At 43.9% G+C, this 16,879-nt stretch overlaps 1 long non-coding RNA gene across 1 annotated transcript in view; it reads right to left on the reverse strand.

The window, feature by feature from the left end:
* The window catches only part of LOC146860573 (uncharacterized), a 527,912-nt gene that overhangs the window by 189,404 nt on the left and 321,629 nt on the right, over window positions 1–16,879 (reverse strand). The gene's annotated exons all lie outside the window — the stretch shown is intronic.

Here is a 16,879-nt window from a genome sequence, read left to right on the forward strand (position 1 = left end):
CATGTGTGTTGTCTGAAGGAATGAGAGTGAATATATACACAGATAGCCAGTACGCCTTTGGCGTGGCTCATAATTTTGGGCGTTTGTGGAAAGAGCGTGGGTTCCTGACGTCACATGGAGCTAAAATTCAGAATGGCAAGTTGGTGAATGATCTCCTTGAGTCACTGACCCTACCGTTGCAAGTTGCGATCATGAAATGCAGTGCGCACAGGAAAGTTACAGATGATGTTGGACGTGGGAATGCGTTTGCTGATGAGACCGCGAAAGAAACGGCACAGAATGTGAAGACTAGAATGTATGTTGCAGGTCCCGCAAGATGGGTTAATGATGTGGGAATGTGTGAAAACACAATAGAGAGTGTGAGGTTGCTTCAAGCTGAAGCCACAGAGGAAGAGTTAAGCAAGTGGAGAGAAAGTATGGGTAAGTTGGATGAGAATGGTTGTTGGATTGATCTGACAGAACATAGGCGATGGTTGTTGCCTGATGCATATGTGCTTCCAGTGGTTACTATGGCACATGGAATGGCACATATCAGTACGAAAGGTATATGCAAGTTGTTGGCTCCAGTATGGCAGAATGCTGGGATTCCCAAGTGTGCAGAGAATGTGGTCAAGAATTGCATAGTATGTTTGAAGTACAACCCTGGTAGGGGAACCCCAACTCCGGCTGGTCACTTTGCACCCCCATCATGTCCATTTGAAGTTTTGCAGCTGGACTTTATTCACATGGAAAGATGCAACAACCTGAAATATGTATTGGTGGTTGTTTGTGCTTTCTCAAAATGGATTGAGGCTTATCCTCTGAAAGATAACACCGCCCTATCCACAGCCAAAGCCCTTGTGAAGGAGTTTTTCCCTAGGTTTGGGATGCCAAGAATGGTGTGGTGTGATAACGGAAGTGAGTTTGTGGGTAAAGTGATGAAGAATGTATGTGAAGGGCTAGGGATAAAGCAGAAGTTCCATGCTGCAAATCACCCCCAATCAGCTGGATTAGTAGAACGCTACAATGGAGCCTTAAAGCTCAAGCTGGCTAAAATCCAGGCGAGCACCGGTCTTAAATGGCCTGACGCTCTGCCCCTAGCACTCCTGTCCACCAGAATGACCATACACTCACGAGTGGGGCTTAGCCCTTATGAGGTCGTCTTTGGCCGCCCGGCTAATGTATGGGGCGTGCCAAGACCGGCGAAATTTAGTGAAATAGAACATCCAGTACTGCTCGATTACCTGTATGATTTGACTGTTAAACTGCGTGTTTTGCACCAACAGGTACATGATACTCTTCCCCAAGCCTCTGAACCTCCTGGACACCCTATCAACCCTGGTACGTGGGTGCTAGTCCGAAATTTCCAGCGCAAGAGCAACGACGAGCCTCGCTGGATCGGCCCTCATCTTGTTCTTCTTTCGACAAGATCAGCAGTGCGAGTAAAAGGGAAGAAACACTGGATTCATGGTACCCACTGCAAAGTAGTCCCCTTGCCTCTGCCATATGACCAGTGGGTCAAGGAGGGTACCGCCGACTCAGAGACAGACATTGTACCTCGTTTTGTACCATTCAGCGACGCACGCTTAAAAGGCACAGTTTCAGACCAAGAGAGTGACGATATTCTGCAGGAAGCTGTGCCACCATCAAGTCGACTGGACACCACTGAGCCAGAACTTTTGTTTCAAGACCAAACAGCACCTGGCCGTCTCCGCTATAATTTGAGACCTAGGCCCATGGACAAATAAAGATTTCCTCACTATTTTCCTTTTTGACATTTTTTGCTCTCCTATCTGAAGGACTTTCTTGATTTTTGTTTTTCGAACCACCATCCGGGTTCTGCCGCAGGGTCGCGGTGCCAAGACTTTGGGGTACAGGCCGAAGACGCTAGGTCAACGGTTCTGGTTGGTCTAGGGCGTTTCCCTGGACTGACAGGCGTGCCCCTCAGCAGAAGAAACTCATCCACCGCGAGCGGCCCGAGTAGAGGATGGAGTTTTTTAAGATGGAGAGACCAATTGAGGAAATGAACTTTAACGCAAGGATGTGTAAAATTATGAAAAGTAAATGTTTTGTCTTTTTGTGCCTTTTTACACTGTGTAGTATCATAATGTTTATTGTAGGATTTGTGTTTTTCTCCGCTCAAAAGCCCATTGCACCCACTGAACAGCCTATATCTCCTTCTACTGCCTCCTCTCAATCTTTTCACCCTTTGCCTGAGCACGAACAGACCAGACGATCGGAGTTCGTAAATAACTTGTTTATCCAGCTCTTGCACCAGCACCAACTGGTAATGAATACGACCAATTGCTGGGTGTGTGGTTTAATGCCACATACCATTAACAAGGGTATTCCCTACCTGGTGCTGCCGTACAGTTACAATGGATCGTCATGGGCATTCCAAACCATGTTTCTCTATGCTCTAGATACATACTCCCCTCGCCAACCGCGTTCCATCAGACCTATCACCAATAATAAGGCTTTGATGAAAGGAGTTGCCGATATGAGTAGGGATATCGATGCATACTCATCCATTCCTAAAGAAGAGTTGAGACCTTATGTAGGATGGAACGCGACGGGGTATAGTATTAGTCTGGGTGAAAGACAGCGAAAAATCTCATCTCCAATCTGGGTCGTACCCCACATGGGTCGGTTCTGCTTACAGGGTAATGGTCAGAATCCTAGAGCTCAACTGGGAAGAAGTGACTGTACTGAAACGTACACCTTCCCGTCACAGTTTTCCCCTGCGTTTTTGGCTGCCAAGGGCACATATTTCATCTGTCATGACCGAGCATATACATGGCTGCCCCCTGATTTCTCGGGCACATGTTATATTGCGAACTTGCTACCGCCGACATTTACTGCTGCCTCTGACTATCACAAGACCAGAGTTGTGAGAGGTGTGATTAGTAAGGAGGATACTGCCGGTCAGGAAGCAGGAGACTTCTTCCTGGGTTTCCTGCCGTTTTGGGGACCTATGGTCAATAGTAGGAACCTGAGACAGCTGACACGTGTGGTTGAATCCACTGTCAATGTAACGGCTGGTGCCCTTAGTAATCTGACAGCTGAGCTCCAAGCGGATCGCCTTATGACTTTGCAGAACCGCATGGTTCTAGACGTTATTCTTGCAGACCGCGGTGGGGTATGCAAGGTCATCCAATCCAGTTGCTGCATTTTCATACCAGATAATGCTCCAACAGTGTATCAAGCCATCTCCAAGCTCCATAAAATATCTGAAGCCATACACGTGGATAAGGGAGATTGGTCACTGGTGGGGTGGTTCTGGGAATTGATATATGCCTGGGGTTGGAAAGTTCTGATGGTCATTGGAATGATCTTAGCCATTCTTTTCCTGTTCTGCCTGTGTATACAGTGTGTTCCCGCGATATGTGGTCTCTGTACTACCTTATGTGTAAGGAAACCTGTATCGAGGGACGAACTAAGTAATAGGATGATGCTACAGCAACATCTCCATGACTTCGTGAACATTGACCTAGACTCGGATTAAGATGAGTATAGTGATTGCCTATGTAAGGGCAAAAGGAGGGTCTGTCGTACTTTAATATTCGGGACCGCGTAGGGGACAGGGCCCTACCCCTGTCTATCTTGGTATTAGCGAACCGCAAATGATAAATGCGGCATGTACGAGTGCTTTATATATCGTTCTAGCTATGAATGCACTGTGTACACGTTATTCTGCTTCAATACGCGGGTTCCATTTTGGAAGCAGTGGCCATCTTGTCATTGCCCTCACATAGGCTATAATGAAGTAAATACGGGCCTCACAGTACATGGGCTTTCCCTCTGACTTCTCTGTGACCTGGGCAGCTGGCTCTGCTGCCCCGGGTCAAACCGGTCTCACGAGCTCCCCTTCCTCCGTCCACCTGTGATTAGCATCAGGGCTTGACCCGTCATAAAACCCTTTCATTCTACACAATCCCCCGGCTAATCTCTTCCACACCTGCTTGTTCCTGCTTTATGACTTGTTTCCCAAAACAGGAGATGCTCATGTTTATTGGGGGGTCTCTTTACATCAAACATGGGATCTGAACCTTACTGTGTAAATCATTGTGGGCTGGCCGAACTGGAATGTGGGATGGTCATCATGACTCTGCTTTTTCGTTTGTAATGTATACCTTTATATGGCCATATCGTAAATCAAGGAATGTGTGCCTGGAGCATGATATTTTGTACTTAAGGAGAAGTCCGTTCCTATGATTTCCGGCAGTCTCCTGAGAACATACACGCTGTTGTACTTCTAGGATACCTGTCATTGGTCTGCAGCCAATAAACGAATCTTTGACTTCACCCAGAAGACTCTGTGTTTCTGTAGGTCCGGAACAGGGTGAACCCAGAAGTCATAGGGTGTGTGCCCCTGCACCGCTGGGACTAAAATACCCAGTACTTCATAGTCTCTTGCCTTATCTCATCCAGGCTGGACTATTGCAATGGTCTTTTCCTTAACGCCCAGAAGCAACATCTGCATAAACTACAGATGATCCAGAACTCAGCAGCTCGTCTCATACTGGATATCCCTAAACATCATTCTGTCTCCAATGAAATCCGCAATCTTCACTGGCTTCCTGTACCCCAGCGTATCGATTTCAAAGCCCTGTGTATTGTCTTTAAGGCCTTGCATGGTATTGGCCCGTCTTTCTTGCAGGATCATTTTTCTTGGTATTGTCCCACCAGACAGCTGCGGTCCACTGGAGCCCGATTACTTGCTGTTCCAAGAATCTTCAAAGCCCACTGGGGTGGACGCAGTTTCTTTTATGGAGCGTCTAAATTGTGGGACACTCTTCCTTTTTCCCTCAGAAATGCTAGCTCCTTGACGATTTTTAGGAAACAACTGAAAACTTGGCTCTTTCAGCATTAGGGGCAAGGTAGTCTCGTGTCACTGTTATATCTAGCGCCAAGACACCCCCGGGTATATGTGCGCTCTATAAATTCCTGTAACATAACATAACATAACATGTAACATAAGAAATCTATAAAGAGAACAGGAAGGAGAGAGTGGAGGTCGTTCATGGAGGTTTAACATTTTCTGAGTAAATATGTGTAGATTTCTTCATAGCCAATTGATCTAGGTACGTAGTGAAGGGTAACCAGAAAAGATCGACATTACGTATTGGTTTGCAAGAGGAGGCAAAGGCAGTATCAAGTCTGTGAAAATGACATAAATTGTTCCACCAGCCGTGTATGGAGATATTTGTGAGGGACTTCCAGTTGTATGAGATGTGTTGGAAAGCAAGAGCAAGCATAAGGTCAAAAATACCATGTGAGTGAACAGGTAGATCTAAAGAGTCAGAGAGACTACCCAGAAAAAGAAAAACGGTTGAAAAATGAGCGGAAAGTGAAAAAATACGAGAAAGATAGAACCAAACTTTTCTCCAGAAGACAGAAACAATAGGGCAGGAAAAGAATATATGGTAAAGATCAGCATTAGGAGTATCACAAGTCCAACATTTGGAATCAGAAGAGGATGAGAAACGGGTCAAGGAGAGAGGAGAGAGATAAAGCCTATGGTATAGAAAAAATAAGGATTGAGTGAGAGAAGCAGAACGAGAAATTTTTAAGGATCTGGCCCAAAGTCTATCCCAGAGTGCAATAGACCAAGTGCAACCAAAATCCGTTTCCCAGGAAAGTTCCACTTTAGTTTTGGTGCGATCTGGATTAGGGGAGGTGAAGAATTTATAGATAATAGAAGCTTTAGGAAGGGTAGTGAGAATTTTAAGAAGAGGAGATGGAGGTGGTGAAGATGAAAAGGGGAGAGAAAAATAACGGTCAAGAATTATTGCCATAAGAGTAGAAAATTTCTGCAAAAAGGACCGGCGACAGTGAAATAAGAGTTGAAACTGGGGAAAAGAGCAAGGTGGTGAACCATCAAAAAGTTGGTTAACCCATATGATAACAATAAAAAGAATCTCAAAAAGAGTAGGGGGTCTACGGGATATAAGTTTAAAGACTCAAACAGAAAAGATCCCAATCCACAATATAAGTACAAAACTAACTGTGAGTCTATAGGGCAAGGTGAACTTCATACAACAGCACTATCAAAATACGTTCCTACCAAGATATCACTATAGATATGTGCATGCATTATGAGATCGTATGAATGCATCAAAGGTTCCCATCACCCACATAGAGTGGCTTGCCTCATCATTTGGGAAACCAGGGACTTTTATCTAAGAACCGGATGCCACCAGGTTGTCATGAGGCAAGGTTCAGGATACGTCCCGGATGCTCGTATGGCAATGTTGTAAAAAATGGGAGGATCACTCTAGGACATTGTGTGGGGTGATGTGTGCAGTGCAATAAAGTGAATGTGTATAATAAAATTGGGAGCAAGGCACAAAGATAAGTTTAATAAAGTGCTGCCTTGATACCAAATTAAAACAGTGCTAATGACAGTTTTAACAAATAACTGTGATGGAAGTGGTCGACATGTTTCAGCCTTGGGTAAATATGCCCTGGCTTTCGTCAGGACCAAGTAAGCTACTGCAACTATATTTGTGAAAAAAAGGTAAAACATACAACCTGCACCTGAAATAGGTGTGGAAGAAATTACCTGTGAAATGAAGACAAACATAATGAATAATGCTGTTTTAAAAGTGAACCCTTATGGATGATAGGTCACACAATGCATCAAATTAATGCTCAATTATGCCCAATACATATTAGTAGAGACACCTTTTCAACAGGATAAAGGTACAAAAAGTTTTATTCACTTACCCGAATAAATCTGGGTATTAGCCTCACCTCACCTGGCAACTGCTCAGGAAATAGGAGGCCCCGCTCTGAAATAATAAATGAGAGGCATGGTCCATCATATAGTGTGGCACACTACCTTCAAAAAGTGGGAGACGCTTATCCTTAAAAACCCAGGGCAGAAACACATAGGCGTAGTCCTGTGGCCGAGGTAGAGCCCTACCTGGGCCAAATGTTACTAACGGTTATCTTGAAGTAAGTACAGAAAAATCGTGGCGTTGTTACCTAGTGTACTAACATTCAGCAATGATGTTCAACTGCGCTCATCTCTACTGATAAATACAATTTTATCTTTCGAGAAAAATGTATGTACACAAAATGCCAAAAGGAAACAAAATAAGAATCGAAATCTCGTTTGAGAAGGAGCTAGCTGAAAGACCTTCTCATGTGACCGCAGCGGCATGACCAAATAGAAAAAGTATCATATGCATGACATCGCTAGCGTGCAACTCAATTCAAGCAGGCAGCCCCTCTCGTTATATTTCGACAGTATTGCAAAATAGTACACCGATCTTACCTCTCCGTCGGTACCTCGGGCAACTGCTGAGCCGGAGGGGAGGTAAGCGGTCTTCATGCCTTCAGTCATTTAAACTCTCCGGATGCCAAAAATGCCGGAACAGCGTCCACAGTGGGCACCTACCGATGACGCGATAGCACGTGATCCAGGCATCATGGGGGTTGTAGTTCAGATATAAAACTGTGCAATAACCTGATCAGTAATAGTCTGTCTCTAGAACTAAAATTAGTATTACGGAATACTAATATGTCTTGTTCGAGCACCAGATCCCTAATTATAATTGTACAAGACATTAAAACTGATCAAAGTGTGCTCAGTAAAACGCGCGTATGGTGTTTTAAATACGCGTGTAAATGTACCGAAGAGGTAACATGGTCTGCTTAAAAAATCACCCGACTGTAATGACCCGGTGACCAACAGCAGGAGGTATACACATAATTTTCTAGAACTCAGGGGAAATCGCCCAAGGTCAGAATTACACAAGGGCACACGTGATCTGGGCATCCTGGGAAATGTAGTTAGAGTGCCAAGCGATCCAGTAACCTAGTCAGTGAAGGTTCGACCCCAGAGTGTAAAAACGTGTAGGGACGCTTACAGCTTGATTATGGGAGTATACCAAGTGGTGCGCGCTTATACTGTTGTGGCACATGAGTGCATAAAGAAAACTAGTACTTTCTGCCAGCAGTTCTGAGGCCGTTATATAAACAAATAATGTAACAGTGTTGGTATAAGTCTCACAGGGAATCGCGCTGACACTCCAGACTACTGAATAGTAGCAAGAATATCTACACATGTTATATGGGGAAACTCCCGACCAACCACACTGGTACTTAGATTACTGGTCATCACAAAGATGTCCAAGGTATCTGGTCATTCAAACCTTGGACATCGCTCTTCAATTTAAACACCCATTTCTGCTCTTTGAGGAAAAGAAATTGCGTGATGTCACTAATATGCGATGGAATAAAAGGTTGTTCCAAAATGGTCCATCTCAAGTCCTCGGGTTTGTGATTAAGAGCAAGGAAGTGACTAGTCAATCTGGTGGCTTGTTTGTTGCGCCTTATAGTGCTCTTATGCTCACTGATACGAGTCTTGATCTTACGTGTGGTCATACCAATGTATCGAAGTGAGCAAGGGCATGTTATCTGATAAATCACCCTGTCAGAATTGCAGTTTGTATGTTTTCGTAAGATCCAAGGTTTTGCCAGCCCTAGATCAATTGATTTCGCTTGTTGTGTCTGGGGACATACAGAACAGGAACCACAAGGATAGTGGCCCTGTACTGGTGGAAGGTCCCACAGTGTTGACACTACTGAGGGTGGCTTACTTTTGGGTCTTGTGTGCACGAGGTTATCGCGCAAACTCATCCCTCGCTTAAAAGAGAACAAAGGAGGTGGAATCTTCTCGTTTGCAACATTCAAAATATGCCAGTGTCTACGTACCGACTTTTGGACACTGTTGGAAAATGTGCTAAAAGTGGTAACTATTGTCATTCTAGACAATGGTTCCTTAGGAACTGGAGGTTCAAGTAAGGCGTCTCTGTTGTTGTTGGACGCTCGTTTATAAGCTCTTTTCACCAGATGGGATGGATAATGTCTGGCTTTCAATTGTTTTGAGAGTTGGTCAGCATGGGACAAGAAACTGTCTTTCGTAGAACAATTCCTGCGAATTCTAAGGAACTGTCCTACTGGTAAATTCTGGCGGAGTGATTTAGGATGGTAGCTTTGAAAACTCAGAAGGGAATTTTTTGTCTGAGGTTTCTTATACAATTCGCTGCCTAGAGTGCCTAGTGCAGGGTAAATCGTGATGTCCAGAAAAGGAAGTTTGTTCTTGTCATAAGTAACAGTGAAATTCAAGAATTCATTCTGGGAGTTCAGCCATGAGTGGAAATCCAAGAGGGTGGCCACAGTTCCGTGCCAAACTACCAAAATATCATCTATGTACCTTTTCCAACAGGCAATTTGCCCGCGGAAAGGGTTTAGATCAGTGAGCACCGTTTCCTGTTCGAAACAATGGACGTAGAGATTGGCCAGACTGGGAGCAAAAATGCTCCCCATTGATGTGCCAGAGACTTGGAGAAAGATGGTTTCTTCAAACTTGAAAAAATTCTCCATCATCGCCAGTCTGGCACATTCCATGATGAAGTGTGTTGGTGTTATGGTGTCACAATCTCTACCGTCCAGGAGGCCCCTGATGACTTCAAGGGTCTTCTCTTGAGGAATACAAGTGTAAAGAGATTCAACGTCGAAACTGACCAATAGGTCAGTCTCTAAATTGAAAGAAATTTGTGGCAGAAGTCTTAAGACATCCTTAGTGTCTTGTAAGAAAGTCGGCATTTCCCTGACAATAGGTCTGAGAAAAAAGTCGACGAAAGTGGATAATGGTTCCAAAAGTGATCCTATCCCGGAAATGATGGGACGTCCCGGTGGTGGTCTAGTAGTTTTATGTATTTTCGGCAATACATAGAAATAGGGCATGACTGGAAATTTTGTAATGAGGAATTCGGATTCTTGTGCAGTAATCCAGCCTGATTCCCTTGCTTCACTCACCAAATCGTGGATCTCAATAGAAAGTCTAGTAGTAGGATCTTCTGTGAGAACCCGATATGATTTACTGTCATTGAGTTGTCTGAGACACTCATTGCGGTAAATATCAGTATCAAGAATGACTATAGCCCCACCTTTATCGGCGGGCTTAATGGTGATACTCTCGTCATTCTGGAGTGTCATTAAAGCCTGTCTCTCAGTATAGGATAAGTTTTGGTAAACACGGTCCTTCCTAGAATTAAGTGCAGTGATATCATGTATCACTGCTTGTTCAAACACTTTCACCTGGTCCGGTGTAAGGTGGGCAGGGGGGTTAAAATTGGATGGAGATTTTAACCCAGTGTTTGGATGATCCTCAAGTGCCGGTATGTTTCCATTCGATGTATCTTTGTTCTTAAAGAAAAAGTGTAAACGTATTTTCCTAAAGAACTTCTCAATCTCTTGTCTTAGTTGGAAAGGATCACCCACGTTGGTAGGGTATAGTCCCCTCCAGATGGAAAGCTGCAGCGGTCAAAGGCCTACGCGATAAGTGACCAATCCTTTAAAAAAGTCTTTAAAGGATTGGTCACTTATCGCGTGGCGATGCACCCGCGATTGGCTAATCCTAATTATTAGCACCGCTAAGAAAGCAGCCGACACTATATTGATCGAAATACAGACACTAGAAGGTCAAATTAAGGCATCTATCACGAGTGCCTTATATAAAAGAAATCTAGAGGAAACAAATAAATCGAATAAAGATCACAAAGATACAATTTTGTTAAACAAAATTGATAAATTCAAAAAAGATTTAGCCCGCTTTTCTTTTGAGAAAGTCTATCCGTACACCAATGATAATTATGTTCCACCAGAATTTAATAAGAAGGGGAGAAAGTACGGGTCGAACTATTCCTCATCAGGGTCAGACACTTACTCAACAGATTCTGATGGGTCTAATACATCAATACCACCCAATGTGACGCCCTTTCCGCGGTCTCGCCAGAATCGGAGGCGAGGTACACAAAACCAGTATGAGCAGCCAAATCCATGGTGGCCGCCTTCTCCTTGGGGTTATCAGCCAATGCCTTTTGCCCATCCAATGCCTCCCTTCCAATGTCAACCACCATTCTTCGGTCAGCCTTTTTTAGGACAGGGCCGAGGACGAAACAGAGGCAGAAGGAGAGGCGAGATACAACAACATGTACACTGGCAACAAGACCAGCCCCAACAGAATGTCCGCAACAGGAGGAATACACCACAAGCAGGACAGAGCTCGGACACGACGATTTAGTGGTTAACCTCAGTCAAAGGACACTCACTACAACCGAACTCCAGGTCCTCAACAGGGGCCTGGGTTTTGTACCTACCAACGTGGGTGATCCTTTCCAACTAAGACAAGAGATTGAGAAGTTCTTTAGGAAAATACGTTTACACTTTTTCTTTAAGAACAAAGATACATCGAATGGAAACATACCGGCACTTGAGGATCATCCAAACACTGGGTTAAAATCTCCATCCAATTTTAACCCCCCTGCCCACCTTACACCGGACCAGGTGAAAGTGTTTGAACAAGCAGTGATACATGATATCACTGCACTTAATTCTAGGAAGGACCGTGTTTACCAAAACTTATCCTATACTGAGAGACAGGCTTTAATGACACTCCAGAATGACGAGAGTATCACCATTAAGCCCGCCGATAAAGGTGGGGCTATAGTCATTCTTGATACTGATATTTACCGCAATGAGTGTCTCAGACAACTCAATGACAGTAAATCATATCGGGTTCTCACAGAAGATCCTACTACTAGACTTTCTATTGAGATCCACGATTTGGTGAGTGAAGCAAGGGAATCAGGCTGGATTACTGCACAAGAATCCGAATTCCTCATTACAAAATTTCCAGTCATGCCCTATTTCTATGTATTGCCGAAAATACATAAAACTACTAGACCACCACCGGGACGTCCCATCATTTCCGGGATAGGATCACTTTTGGAACCATTATCCACTTTCGTCGACTTTTTTCTCAGACCTATTGTCAGGGAAATGCCGACTTTCTTACAAGACACTAAGGATGTCTTAAGACTTCTGCCACAAATTTCTTTCAATTTAGAGACTGACCTATTGGTCAGTTTCGACGTTGAATCTCTTTACACTTGTATTCCTCAAGAGAAGACCCTTGAAGTCATCAGGGGCCTCCTGGACGGTAGAGATTGTGACACCATAACACCAACACACTTCATCATGGAATGTGCCAGACTGGCGATGATGGAGAATTTTTTCAAGTTTGAAGAAACCATCTTTCTCCAAGTCTCTGGCACATCAATGGGGAGCATTTTTGCTCCCAGTCTGGCCAATCTCTACGTCCATTGTTTCGAACAGGAAACGGTGCTCACTGATCTAAACCCTTTCCGCGGGCAAATTGCCTGTTGGAAAAGGTACATAGATGATATTTTGGTAGTTTGGCACGGAACTGTGGCCACCCTCTTGGATTTCCACTCATGGCTGAACTCCCAGAATGAATTCTTGAATTTCACTGTTACTTATGACAAGAACAAACTTCCTTTTCTGGACATCACGATTTACCCTGCACTAGGCACTCTAGGCAGCGAATTGTATAAGAAACCTCAGACAAAAAATTCCCTTCTGAGTTTTCAAAGCTACCATCCTAAATCACTCCGCCAGAATTTACCAGTAGGACAGTTCCTTAGAATTCGCAGGAATTGTTCTACGAAAGACAGTTTCTTGTCCCATGCTGACCAACTCTCAAAACAATTGAAAGCCAGACATTATCCATCCCATCTGGTGAAAAGAGCTTATAAACGAGCGTCCAACAACAACAGAGACGCCTTACTTGAACCTCCAGTTCCTAAGGAACCATTGTCTAGAATGACAATAGTTACCACTTTTAGCACATTTTCCAACAGTGTCCAAAAGTCGGTACGTAGACACTGGCATATTTTGAATGTTGCAAACGAGAAGATTCCACCTCCTTTGTTCTCTTTTAAGCGAGGGATGAGTTTGCGCGATAACCTCGTGCACACAAGACCCAAAAGTAAGCCACCCTCAGTAGTGTCAACACTGTGGGACCTTCCACCAGTACAGGGCCACTATCCTTGTGGTTCCTGTTCTGTATGTCCCCAGACACAACAAGCGAAATCAATTGATCTAGGGCTGGCAAAACCTTGGATCTTACGAAAACATACAAACTGCAATTCTGACAGGGTGATTTATCAGATAACATGCCCTTGCTCACTTCGATACATTGGTATGACCACACGTAAGATCAAGACTCGTATCAGTGAGCATAAGAGCACTATAAGGCGCAACAAACAAGCCACCAGATTGACTAGTCACTTCCTTGCTCTTAATCACAAACCCGAGGACTTGAGATGGACCATTTTGGAACAACCTTTTATTCCATCGCATATTAGTGACATCACGCAATTTCTTTTCCTCAAAGAGCAGAAATGGGTGTTTAAATTGAAGAGCGATGTCCAAGGTTTGAATGACCAGATACCTTGGACATCTTTGTGATGACCAGTAATCTAAGTACCAGTGTGGTTGGTCGGGAGTTTCCCCATATAACATGTGTAGATATTCTTGCTACTATTCAGTAGTCTGGAGTGTCAGCGCGATTCCCTGTGAGACTTATACCAACACTGTTACATTATTTGTTTATATAACGGCCTCAGAACTGCTGGCAGAAAGTACTAGTTTTCTTTATGCACTCATGTGCCACAACAGTATAAGCGCGCACCACTTGGTATACTCCCATAATCAAGCTGTAAGCGTCCCTACACGTTTTTACACTCTGGGGTCGAACCTTCACTGACTAGGTTACTGGATCGCTTGGCACTCTAACTACATTTCCCAGGATGCCCAGATCACGTGTGCCCTTGTGTAATTCTGACCTTGGGCGATTTCCCCTGAGTTCTAGAAAATTATGTGTATACCTCCTGCTGTTGGTCACCGGGTCATTACAGTCGGGTGATTTTTTAAGCAGACCATGTTACCTCTTCGGTACATTTACACGCGTATTTAAAACACCATACGCGCGTTTTACTGAGCACACTTTGATCAGTTTTAATGTCTTGTACAATTATAATTAGGGATCTGGTGCTCGAACAAGACATATTAGTATTCCGTAATACTAATTTTAGTTCTAGAGACAGACTATTACTGATCAGGTTATTGCACAGTTTTATATCTGAACTACAACCCCCATGATGCCTGGATCACGTGCTATCGCGTCATCGGTAGGTGCCCACTGTGGACGCTGTTCCGGCATTTTTGGCATCCGGAGAGTTTAAATGACTGAAGGCATGAAGACCGCTTACCTCCCCTCCGGCTCAGCAGTTGCCCGAGGTACCGACGGAGAGGTAAGATCGGTGTACTATTTTGCAATACTGTCGAAATATAACGAGAGGGGCTGCCTGCTTGAATTGAGTTGCACGCTAGCGATGTCATGCATATGATACTTTTTCTATTTGGTCATGCCGCTGCGGTCACATGAGAAGGTCTTTCAGCTAGCTCCTTCTCAAACGAGATTTCGATTCTTATTTTGTTTCCTTTTGGCATTTTGTGTACATACATTTTTCTCGAAAGATAAAATTGTATTTATCAGTAGAGATGAGCGCAGTTGAACATCATTGCTGAATGTTAGTACACTAGGTAACAACGCCACGATTTTTCTGTACTTACTTCAAGATAACCGTTAGTAACATTTGGCCCAGGTAGGGCTCTACCTCGGCCACAGGACTACGCCTATGTGTTTCTGCCCTGGGTTTTTAAGGATAAGCGTCTCCCACTTTTTGAAGGTAGTGTGCCACACTATATGATGGACCATGCCTCTCATTTATTATTTCAGAGCGGGGCCTCCTATTTCCTGAGCAGTTGCCAGGTGAGGTGAGGCTAATACCCAGATTTATTCGGGTAAGTGAATAAAACTTTTTGTACCTTTATCCTGTTGAAAAGGTGTCTCTACTAATATGTATTGGGCATAATTGAGCATTAATTTGATGCATTGTGTGACCTATCATCCATAAGGGTTCACTTTTAAAACAGCATTATTCATTATGTTTGTCTTCATTTCACAGGTAATTTCTTCCACACCTATTTCAGGTGCAGGTTGTATGTTTTACCTTTTTTTCACAAATATAGTTGCAGTAGCTTACTTGGTCCTGACGAAAGCCAGGGCATATTTACCCAAGGCTGAAACATGTCGACCACTTCCATCACAGTTATTTGTTAAAACTGTCATTAGCACTGTTTTAATTTGGTATCAAGGCAGCACTTTATTAAACTTATCTTTGTGCCTTGCTCCCAATTTTATTATACACATTCACTTTATTGCACTGCACACATCACCCCACACAATGTCCTAGAGTGATCCTCCCATTTTTTACAACATTGCCATACGAGCATCCGGGACGTATCCTGAACCTTGCCTCATGACAACCTGGTGGCATCCGGTTCTTAGATAAAAGTCCCTGGTTTCCCAAATGATGAGGCAAGCCACTCTATGTGGGTGATGGGAACCTTTGATGCATTCATACGATCTCATAATGCATGCACATATCTATAGTGATATCTTGGTAGGAACGTATTTTGATAGTGCTGTTGTATGAAGTTCACCTTGCCCTATAGACTCACAGTTAGTTTTGTACTTAACCCATATGATACCCTTTAATCTCCAGGAGCTCCAAAATATGGGTCTATTGTTTAAAAGGATAAGTTGAAGTACCGGGTATTTTAAACCCAGCGGTGCAGGGGAACACACCCTATGACTTCGGGGTTCTTCCTGTTTCAGACCTACAGAAACACAGAGTCTTCTGGGTGAAGTCAAAGATCAGTTTATTGGCTGCAGACCAATTACAGGTATCCTAGAAGTACAACAGCATGTATGTTCTCAGGAGACTGCTAAAAATCACAGAAACGTTAAATACAGAATTTCCTGCCTCAGGCATACATTCTTAAGTTTATGGTATGGTCATTCAAAGTATACATTACAAAACGAAAAGGCAGAGTCATGATGACCATCCCACATTCCAGTTAAGCAAGCCCGTAATTATTTACCCAGCCAGGCTCAGATCCCACATCAGATATCGATAGGCCCCAATAAACATGAGCATCTCCTGTTTTGGGAAACAAGCCATAAAGTAGGAACAGTCAGGTGTGAAAGAGATTAGCTGGAGGCTCGTGTAGGATGAAAAGACTTTATGGTGTCTCAAGCCCTGATGCTAATCACAGGTGGCCAGAGGACGGGGAACTCGTGAGACCAGTTTGACCTGGGGCAGCGGAGCCAAGCTGCCCAGGTCACAGAAGAGTCAAAGGAAGGCACATGTGCTCTAAAAGGCCCGTATTCGCTTCATGTTATATAGCCTATGTGAGGGCAACCATAAGATGGCCACCGATACAAAATGGAAGCCATGTAGTGAGGTAAAATAGTGTATACACAGTGCATTCATAGCTAAAACGTTACACAAAGCACTTGTACATACCGCATTAACCATTCGCGGTTCACTATTACCGGGATAGACAGGGGTAGGGCTCTGCCTCCTACGCGGTCCCAAATTCTAAAGTACGACAGACCCTCCTTTTGCCCTTACATAGGCAATAACTATACTCATTTCAATCCGAGTCTAGGTCAATATTCACGAAGTCATGGAGATGTTGCTGTAGCATCATTCTATTACTTAGCTCGTCCCTCGATACAGGTTTCCTTACACATAATGTAGCACAGAGGCCACATACCGCAGGAGCACACTGTACGCACAGACAGAACAGAAAAAGGATGGCTAAGATCATTCCAATGACCATCAGAACTTTCCAACCCCAGGCAGATATCAGTTCCCAGAACCACCCCACCAGTGACCAATCTCCTTTATCCACGTGTATGGACTCAGATATTTTATGCAGTTTGGAGATGGCTTGATAAACTGTTGGAGCGTTGTCTGGTATGAAAATGCAACAACTGGATTGGATAACCTTACATACCCCACCACGGTCTGCAAGTATGACGTCTAGAACCATGCGGTTCTGCAAAGTCATGAGGCGATCCGCTTGGAGCTCAGCTGTCAAATTACCA

Source organism: Triturus cristatus, chromosome 3_1, assembly GCF_964204655.1.
Source record: "Triturus cristatus chromosome 3_1, aTriCri1.1, whole genome shotgun sequence".
NCBI lineage: Eukaryota > Metazoa > Chordata > Amphibia > Caudata > Salamandridae > Triturus > Triturus cristatus.